This window comes from Scylla paramamosain, chromosome 38, assembly GCF_035594125.1.
Source record: "Scylla paramamosain isolate STU-SP2022 chromosome 38, ASM3559412v1, whole genome shotgun sequence".
Taxonomy (NCBI): Eukaryota; Metazoa; Arthropoda; class Malacostraca; order Decapoda; family Portunidae; genus Scylla; species Scylla paramamosain.
The window spans coordinates 12718735-12728734 of NC_087188.1; the positions used below are offsets into that span (position 1 = coordinate 12718735).

The window sequence follows — 10000 nt, forward strand, 5'->3', positions numbered from 1 at the left end:
CCTTCCTATGACTTGAACTCTTTCACGAGGGAGGTTTCAAGACACTTATCCTTCAATTTTGGATAATCCTTTTGACCTTTATTTAGGGACTGACAAATTAGTTGGCGTTTTTCCTTCCCCATCCGTCTGTAAATCGAGTGAGTCACGTCTGAGTCACACATAATCACACTTAGTCATTTCTGGGCTGTGTGAGGCAACAGGGACGTCTCTTGTAGGTCGTGGGTGATTGTCAAGGTCACTTATTCTTTACGTGAGAGAGAGAGAGAGAGAGAGAGAGAGAGAGAGAGAGAGAGAGAGAGAGAGAGAGAGAGAGAGAGAGAGAGAGAGAGAGAGAGAGAGAGGAGGGGGTATAGATGAGAAAATAAATGAACAGCAAAGAAGAATGAAAGTGAGGAAGAGGTGAAGGACAAGGAAGAATAAAAAAGAAGAGAGGAGGAGGAGAAGGAGGAGGAAGAGGAGGAGGAGGAAGAGGAAGAAGATATCTATTTTCTTCTTTTTGATAATATCTTCCTTTACCCTCATTTTTTTTTATTTCTTCTGTATTATTTTCCTCGGAAATACACACTCTTCCTCCTCCTCCTCCTCCTCCTCCTCTTCTCTCTTCTATCCTTCTTCCTCCTCCTCCTCCAATCTTCCCTTAATCTAAAGCAAATGCAAGGTATTGAGAAGGCCAACAGAAGAAGAAGAAGAAAAAGGAAGAAGAAGAAGAAGAAGAAGAAGAAGAAGAAGAAGAAGAAGAAGAAGAAGAAGAAGAAGAAGAAGAAGAAGAAGAAGAAGATACGAATATAAAAGGGAAAAAAAACGAAAGGCAAAAGAGAGGAGATAGGAATAGGAAAGGAGAAATAAAGAAGGGGGAAGAAGAGGAGCAGGAGGAGGAGGAGGAGGAGGAGGAGGAGGAGGAGGAGGAGGAGGAGGAGGAGGAGGAGGAGGAGGAGGAGGAGGAGGAGGAGGATCTGCAGCAAAGGAAGATCTTATAATAAAAGCAAGGAAGGCCGGATCAGAAAGGGGTAAGAGAGGAGGAGGAGGAGGAGGAGGAGGAGGAGGAGGAGGAGGAGGAAGAGGAGGAAGAGGAGGAGTAGGAAGGAAACAGGAAGGGAGGAGAGTGAAGAAAGAGGTCAAATGAACAGGTGCAGAGAGAGAGAGAGAGAGAGAGAGAGAGAGAGAGAGAGAGAGAGAGAGAGAGAGAGAGAGAGAGAGAGGACATAATTGTTGTTGTTACAGAAAAAAAAAATGGCCGATAATTTTGTTGATTTTTAATGTTATGACCCTCTCTCTCTCTCTCTCTCTCTCTCTCTCTCTCTCTCTCTCTCTCTCTCTCTCTCTCTCTCTCTCTATCTATCTATCTATCTCTCTCTCTCTATCTATCTATCTATCTATCTATCTATCTATCTATCTATCTATCTCTGTCCTTTCCTTCCTTCCTTTTCTCTTCCATTTTCCATTCTTTTTATTTTCATTCTCCTTTTTTCTTTTCTTTTCTCTTATTTTCATCTCCTATCTCTTCCTTTTTTTCTTATTTTCATCCTCTTTTTCTTCTCTCTCTATTTCTTTCTTCCATATTTTATTTTGACTTTTCTCTTCATATTCTTTGTTATTCATCCTATTCTTTCTTTTTTTCTATCTTTTCTTTCTTTCTTTCATCTTTCCTCTTCTCTCCTATTTTTTATTTTTCATCGTTTAATTATCTTTCCTTCTCTCTCTCTCTCTCTCTCTCTCTCTCTCTCTCTCTCTCTCTCTCTCTCTCTCTCTCTCTCTCTCTCTCTCTCTCTCTCTCTCTCTCTCTCGAATTCTTCCTCAACCCAAAATTTTAATCTACATATTAATATTACTTAATGATACAGCAACTCTCTCTCTCTCTCTCTCTCTCTCTCTCTCTCTCTCTCTCTCTCTCTCTCTCTCTCTCTCTCTCTCTCTCTCTCTCTCTCTCTCCTAATACTCTCTTTCCTCCCCTCGCTCTCTATCCCTCTTCCTCCTCCCTCGCTCCATCTTTCCTCCTCCTCCTCCTCCTCCTCCTCCTCCTCCTCCTCCTCCTTGCAGTAAATAAGATGCATAGCGGTAATTTCCCACTAGACGACCTCTCTCTCTCTCTCTCTCTCTCTCTCTCTCTCTCTCTCTCTCTCTCTCTCTCTCTCTCTCTCTCTCTCTCTCTCTCTCTCTGACCAATCACCAGCCGCTATCACCACCCAGGCTAGCGGTGATTGGTCGGTCTTCCCGCAGCTCATCTTGTGATTGGTCCGCAGTGATCCATTTAGATAATCCCGTTACCAGGGGAGGGGCTGGACAGACGCCTGCCACTAAATGTTATTGCTGCAGCTGCGTACGATAATCATGACAGAGGGTACGATGTTCAGTTTTTAGGCGGAGAGTTATTTCTCTGTTTTGTTTGTGTGAAACTGTAGTGTACGGTAATCATGACAGAGGGTACGATGTTCAATTTTTAGGCGGAGAGTTATTTCTCTGTTTTGTTTGTGTGAAATTGTAGTGTACGATAATCATGATATAGAATACGATATTCAGTTTTTAGGAGAGAGTTATTTTTATGTTTCGTTTGTGTAAAATTGTAGTGTACGGTAATCAATATAAAGGGTACGATGTTTTTTTTTTTTTTTTTTAAGGGGGTTCTCGTTATTCTTTTGTTTTCTTTGCTTAAAATTGAAACATTCGATTTTTAGAAGACTCATTTTCCTTGAAACAGAAAGAAAAAGTGTTTATTTTCATTTAATGTGGAGGGTAAGGGAAAAATTAGGGGAAATAATGGAAAAGACAGGGACATGAAGAAAACAGTGGAAATACAGAAGGGAAAAAAAGAAAACTTGAAAAATAAACGTTTTAAACATTAACATTTTGCTTACGATGGAAAGAAAGTAAAAAAAAAAACAGGAACACAACGAAAAGAGGAAATGCATGGATAAAATAATGAAAATATAGAAGACAGAAAGGAAAAAAAGAAAATAAATATGCATATAGCGATTATTTACATTTGGGAAAAGAAGGAAAAGATCAAGGAAAGAACGGGAAGAAGAAACGCAAGGAATAAACAATTGGAATAAAAGATAAGAAGAAGAAGGAAAGAGAAATAAAAAGGAAAATATAGCTGGCAGTAATATACACTGGAAAGAGGAGAGAAAGACAGAGGAAAAAAACAGAGGAAACACAACAAAGAAAGCAGAAAGAAAGAAAAAAACAAGAGAGATAACTCAATAAGGAAACAAAAAGATGAAGAGAAAAAGAGAGAAAGGGAAGGAAACCAATGAACAACAACAATAAACAATAAACGATAATTTTGAGAGAACGGAAAATAAATGAGGAGAAAGTGACGAAAGAAGGAAAAGAGAGAGAAAGAGAGAGAGAGAGGAGAGGGAAAGAGAGAGGAAATTCTAGGAAAGAGCAAAGTGTGTTATTACGAAAATGAGAGAATATGTGGAGATAGCAGTTAAGAGGAAGTAGAGTGGAGTGGAAGAGAAGAGGGAGGAGAGAGATGTGGAAGAGGGAAAGAAGGAAGAGAGAAAGGGAAGAGAGGGGAGACTAAGGAGAACAAATGAGAGGAGACGTGACAGGGGAATGAGGAGGAAGGAGGAAAAAGGAGGAAGAAGGAGGAAGAGGCGAGAGAGATAAAGAAAGGATGGAGAAAAAGCGAGAGAGAAAAGAGAAATAAGGAAGATTAAAAGAGAAAGAGGGGGATAAAGAAAAGAGGAAAGGAGAAATACAATGCAGGAAAAAGAGAAAAATTAAAAAAAATACTGGAGGCTACTTCATTTTCATTCATCTTCATTAATTAAAGGTGGACACGAGGCAGGTGAGGTAACAAACACACTAACACACAAACAAGGTGACAAACAGACTAACAAACAAAACAAACAAACAAGTAAATCCATCGTTTATTTCCTGACTTTATTCACTTCTTTATTTATTTGTTTATCTATGAATTTTTTGGTTTGTTTCTTATCCATCTCTGTCTGTCTGTCTGTCTGTCTGTCTGACCGTCCTTGCTATATAAATGTCTACCGCTTTATTTTAATCAATCGTAATTGTGACGAATAAATTTCCACTTTCCTTTACACACAAACAGACAGACAGACAGACAAACAGACAGACAGACAGATAAACAACAGAATGACAGATGCAAAAAAAACAAAACGACAAAAAAAAGACAGAAAGAGAAGCAAACACGCCCACGAACACACAACCACCCACACACCACCACCAGCACCACCACGCCCTAGCAGACCAATCTACGCTTAGGCCCTGACGCGGCGGGAGGCGAGGGAATAGCCGCAGTAGTGGTGGCAGGCTGGTCCGCGGCCTCCTGCTCCGCCCTTAATATTTCAAGACATGCACGTTCTGGGAAAGGTTGTGGGAAGGAGGGAGAGAGGGAGAGAGGGAGAGAGGGAGGGAGGGAGGGAGGGAAGGGAGGGAGGAAAGGAAGGAGGGAAGGTAAGGTGAGGCGTGAGGGTGAGGGTTAACTAAAGAAGTAAAGGAGGAGGAGGAGGAGGAGGAGGAGGAGGAGGAGGAGGAGGAGCGTGTGAGGATAATAGCAATGAAATAGAGGTCATTTATCTATGTGTAAATTCCAAAGTACACACACACACACACACACACACACACACACACACACACACACACACACACACACACACACGCTTGGTAAACACTCTCAAATCATCTCCAGAATACAACATTAAATATCTAATAATGTATCTATATGATTTATGGAAGGCGCAGAACGGATCAGTATTTCGTGAGAGAGAGAGAGAGAGAGAGAGAGAGAGAGAGAGAGAGAGAGAGAGAGAGAGAGAGAGAGAGAGAGAGAGAGAGAGAGAGAGAGACGCTATACTCGTACAGTCTAAATTTAGATAATTAACACTTCGCTACTTTTCTCTCCAGTTACAACAACATCAACAACAACAACAACAACAACAACAACAACAGCAACAACAGAAAATTTTAACATAACACAACCACATAAAATTCCTTCTTGATAAATGTAGCAGTAGTAGTAGTAGTAGTAGTAGTAGTAGTAGTAGTAGTAGTAGTAGTAGTAGTAGTAGTAGTAGTAAAGCTGGGTGATAAACTGTTTTCACACCCAAGATACTAGAGGAGGAGGAGGAAGAGGAGGAGGAGGAGGAGGAGGAGGAGGAGGAGGAGGAGGAGCTGCCGCCTTCTGTACGCCGCCTTCTTCTTTTCTTCTCTTCTTATTTTTTTGTCTTCATTTCCTTCCTTCTTCCTCCAGTTCTTCTCTCCTTCATCTCCTTATCTTCCTTTTTTCCTTCCTTCCTCCTTCATCTCATTTGTCAGTCTTCCCTTACCTATTCATTTTTCCTCTCTCTTATGCCTTCTTTCTTCACCTTCTTTCATCTTTCCTTTCTTCTTTGTTCCATTATTCACTTTTCCTCTCTATTCCTCCTCCTTCTTTATATCTTCTATTATTTAATCTTCCTTCATTCTCTTATTTTTTTCCTTCCCTTCCATCTTCCATCTCATCCATCTACCTCTCGTCCCTTCCCTCCTCTCTTCTTTTTTCATCTTCCTCTTTCTCCTCCATTCCTTCTTTCCATTCTTCCCCATCCATCTACTTCTCTTCACTTCCTTCCTCCTCTCTCTCTTTCCCTTCCTTTCATCCATCTCTCTGTCTCTCTGTCTCTCTGTCTCTCTCTCTCTCATCCATATCTTATTCCTCACCTTTTGCCTCTCTCTCCTTTCCTCCTTTCTTTATTTCTTCCTTTCCTCTTTACCTCCACTATAATCACCCCCCTTTGAGAACCTCCCCCCGCCCTCTTCTCCCCTCCCATCCTCGGGTCCTCATGCTCACCCCCCAGGGACGTGCCTCTCCCAATATGACCCCTGAGAGAGAGAGAGAGAGAGAGAGAGAGAGAGAGAGAGAGAGAGAGAGAGAGAGAGAGAGAGAGAGAGAGAGAGAGAAAGTCTGGAAAATAGTGTTATTCTATTATTGGGTTTAAATAAAGAGTGATTTGGGTTCCTATATAAACACACACACACACACACACACACACACACACACACACACACACACACACACACACACACGCGAGAATTCCCCCTACACATACTTTTTATCTCCGTCTGTCTGTCTGTATGTTTTTCTTTTCTGTGTGTCTGTCTGTCCGTTTGTCTTTCTTTTTGATACATTTTCCGCCTGTCTGTCTGTCTGTCTGTGTGTCTGTTTGTTTCCTTGTATACACTTTCTGCCTCTCTGTCTGTCTGTCTGTTTTCTTTTGTTTGCCTGTTTCTCTCTCTCTCTCTCTCTCTCTCTCTCTCTCTCTCTCTCTCTCTCTCTCTCTCTCTCTCTCTCTCTCTCTCTCTCTCTCTCTCTCTCTCTCTAACCCACAAATTGTAGTCACATTTCACAATTAAACATCTATATGGCCAACATCCACCCCCCCCTCTCTCTCTCTCTCTCTCTCTCTCTCTCTCTCTCTCTCTCTCTCTCTCTCTCTCTCTCTCTCTCTCTCTCTAACACCACAAGCTTCAATGTGATGGACACTCGTATTTCTTGTGTCCATTTGGCGACCTTCCCAAGAGCTTCTAAACACAATGCTGATGCTGGTGCTGCCTTCCTTGCCGGGGTGTCTGGGGCCTTCCTGGGGTCGTCTGTGAAGCTTCAGGGTCAGTTTGGTTTTCTGTCTCTGTTTTTTGTCTGTAAGTTTCCGTGTGGCCAGGATCTCTTGAAGTCTCGCTCTGTGATTAAAGTTTTCTGTCTCTGTATCTCTCTGTTTTCTGTTTTTTTTTTTTATTCTTGTGTCTGTGTGGTTTTCTTTCTTTCTCTCTATTCTTGCTTGGTGGCTTCAAAAAATATTCTTATCTGTATCTACTTATTTACTGTTTGAATCTTACGTTTTTTTTTCTCAGTAAGTTTCTTTTTCTCTCCGTGTTAATCTGTGGACGGTTCCTTGTTTGCCTCACTGCGGTGAAAGGATTGTCTTGTGCTTGCCAAAATCTGAAGAGAGGTTGCATAAGAAAAGCGACTTAATTTGGTATAATTTCGTGGAGTCCGTGCTAAGTTGGATAGTTTAACGCTTGCTTTTGCGCAGTGAGAAGATTGTCCTATGTCTGTCAAAATTTGAGGTGGGTCTGGTAAAAATGACCTTAAATTACTGTAAATTAATTGGCAGTTCGTTGTTTGCATGACCTTCTGTCTATGAAAATCTGAGATAGGTGACCAAAAAGCAAATTGGTGTATCTCCTCTCTTCATGCTAAACTGGCCACTCCCTCTTGCCTCACTGCGGGTCACAGGTTGGCGTGTGTCTGTGTTCACGTGTTTTGGTGCCAATCTCCAGTTTACACCGGTGGGCGAAGCTCTGGTGGGCGCTGCGGCCTTGGCGGGAGTCTGACTAAGTCTTCGTAATCTGGGTTCGTTCAGGTCATGCCTTCACTTTTTGCTCAGGAGAGAATCGCGTGTTTGCATGACTAGAGACTTAGCTTCGGCCCATTCCTTGCCTAGCTGTGTCTGTGTCTCTTTTTACAACCTTTCATAAGTAGCTGGTGAGTTTCCCTGTCTTTCTCTGTCTTTTTTTGTCTTTTCCTCCTTTTTTTAGTGTTTCCGTTCTTTGTTTTCTTTCTCCGTCCTTCTCCTCCCTTTCCTCGCACGAATGGCTGCTGTAAATCACTGTCTTGCCCCGCCGCGGTCGATAACATCATGATCTTCAGCCGTCTCGTTCGTCTGTCTCTCTGCATACTTCTCCTCTTAACTCTTCCTGTCTTCCTCCTCTCTAGCCATTTTCAGTTTCCCATTAGTACCATTAATCTTCCAAAGCTAATGCGGCCAGTTCTTTCTCCTCCCTTATTTCCATTTACTATTTTTCCCATGTTTTTTTTCCATTTTTTCTCTTTTTGTCTGTGTTATTCATATCTTTTTTTTTCCTTTTCTAGATCCATTTATCAAATTTTCTCTTTCTCGGTGATTTGTCTTCAGTTTTCCTCTCTTCTTTTCTTTTTTCTTATCTCCATCTGCTAATTTTTATTTTTTTACTATCTCTTTCGCTTTAATTTTCCTCTTCCTTCTTTTCCCTACCTCCATCTAACCATTTTTCATGTTATCTTCTTGATTTTTTTTTAATTACCTGCTTTTCCTTTGATTTTCCTCATCTCTTCATCTAACTCTGATCTTTTTTTAAGTTTTCCATATTTTTATCCTCTGTTTCCCCGTTTTTAGTTCAATTTAACCTTCTTTTTACCTAACTGTATCAAACTTTTCCAAATTCTTTCCTATTTTTAACATCTATTTTCCCCCATTTAGTTTCCCCCTTCCCCGGCGACCCAGTTTCCCCATCAAGGACATTTGTCACGTAAATTAATGGCAACACTTGTTTTCCCTTCATCTAATACTTTAACACACATTCCTCCTCAGAACACAAACCCTTCCTGCCTTTTTCCCTTTAAACTCCCTTCGTCCTCCTTATTTTCCCCTTAACCAGCCTGGATTTTCCTAAGCTAATGGTCTCGTCCTTGTTTCCGCCTGTCTGTCTAACCCCTCCCCCCTTGACCCCCTTAGTTGTCAAGAGAGAGGAGCAAGAGGAAGAGGAGGAAAGCAGGAGGAGGAGGAGAAGGTATTGATTTTCCCCCTTAGAGGTCAGAGGTCACAAACAGAGTGACCAAAGGGGAAAATAATGATTCCCAGAGGCATTCCTCCCCTCTTTCCCTCAGTGATTGATGCGGAGGGTGATGGAGTGGGCGGGGGTGGGCGGGAATGGGCGGAGATGGGTGGGGGTCCTGTGTTAGTTTTGAATTTAGAACACAAGAGTGAAAGGAACTGGTGGAATGCTGAAGAGACGGGGAGAGAAGAAGGGAAAGAAGAGAGAAAGAGAGAGAGAAAGAGAGAGAAAGGGGGTGATGGATTCAAGGAGAGATTATGGTTTGAAAAGGAAGGAAAGAAAGGAAAGCAGTGAAGGAAGGAAGGAAAGAAGGAAAGAGGGAAAGAAAAGAGTGAAAGATTCTGGGTGATTATGATTCGAAAAGAAAGAGAAAAAGAAAGAAGGAAGAAGAAAAGGAAGGAAGGAAAGACGGGGAAAAAAGAAAGAGTAAAAGATTCCAGGAAAGATTAAGATTTTAAAAAAAGGAAGAAGAAAAGGAAGGAAGGAAGGAAAGGAAAGAAAGAAAGTAAAGAAAGATTATGGATTAAAAACGAAGGGAAAGGAAAAAAGGAAGAAGTGAATGAAGAAGAGGAAAAGAAGAAAAAAAGTTAAGGAAGGAGGGGATGAAAAGAGAGAGAGAGAGAGAGAGAGAGAGAGAGAGAGAGAGAGAGAGAGAGAGAGAGAGAGAGAGAGAGAGAGAGAGAGAGAGAGAGAGAGAGAGAGAGAGAGAGAGAGAGAGGTGATGGATTCCGGAAAAGATCATGGTTGGAAAAGGAAGGCAAGGAGAAAAAGAAATGAAGGAAGGAAAGAGAGAAAGAAGGAAAAAGAGAAGGAAGGAAGTAAGGAAGGAAGGATCTCGTGGCCAAAAACAACTTGAATTGAAAAGAAATCGACGAACAGTGAAGGAAAAGTCAATAGTGCATATGAGAATGATGTATTAATGTCTCTCTCTCTCTCTCTCTCTCTCTCTCTCTCTCTCTCTCTCTCTCTCTCTCTCTCTCTCTCTCTCTCTCTCTCTCTCTCTCTCATAGGCACAGGCAACAAGAACAAAGCACCACACACGCACACACACACCTTTTCCCAGACACTCTTGAACCCATGCACTTTAAACTTTGTCCCACGAATATGAAGGTAAAAATAAAAACACAGAAAAAAAGGAAGGAACATGAGCTGGGAGGAGGATGGAAGGGGAAGGGAAGGGGAAGGGTAGAGGGAAGGGAAGGAAGGAGAAGGAAGGGGAAGTAGGGAGACTGTAATGTTTCAGGGATTTTTAAGTTTAGATATTAGATAGAAGCTGCAGCGGCGTGGCAGGAGAGGACCAAGGAATTACCTCTATGTTTGGAAGTGTGTGGAGATAACAAGTTTCTCCTCCCTCTTACCTATGTTTCTCCCTCTCTCCCTCTCTCCTTCT

The 10000-nt window shown here is 41.8% G+C and overlaps 2 protein-coding genes across 7 annotated transcripts in view; one reads left to right on the forward strand and one right to left on the reverse strand.

The window, feature by feature from the left end:
* LOC135091793 (short-chain dehydrogenase/reductase family 42E member 1-like) overlaps window positions 1-10000 on the reverse strand; it is a 143119-nt gene that overhangs the window by 69449 nt on the left and 63670 nt on the right. The window lies entirely within an intron of this gene.
* Window positions 1-10000, forward strand: part of LOC135091790 (potassium voltage-gated channel protein Shab-like) — a 150238-nt gene that overhangs the window by 61900 nt on the left and 78338 nt on the right. The window lies entirely within an intron of this gene.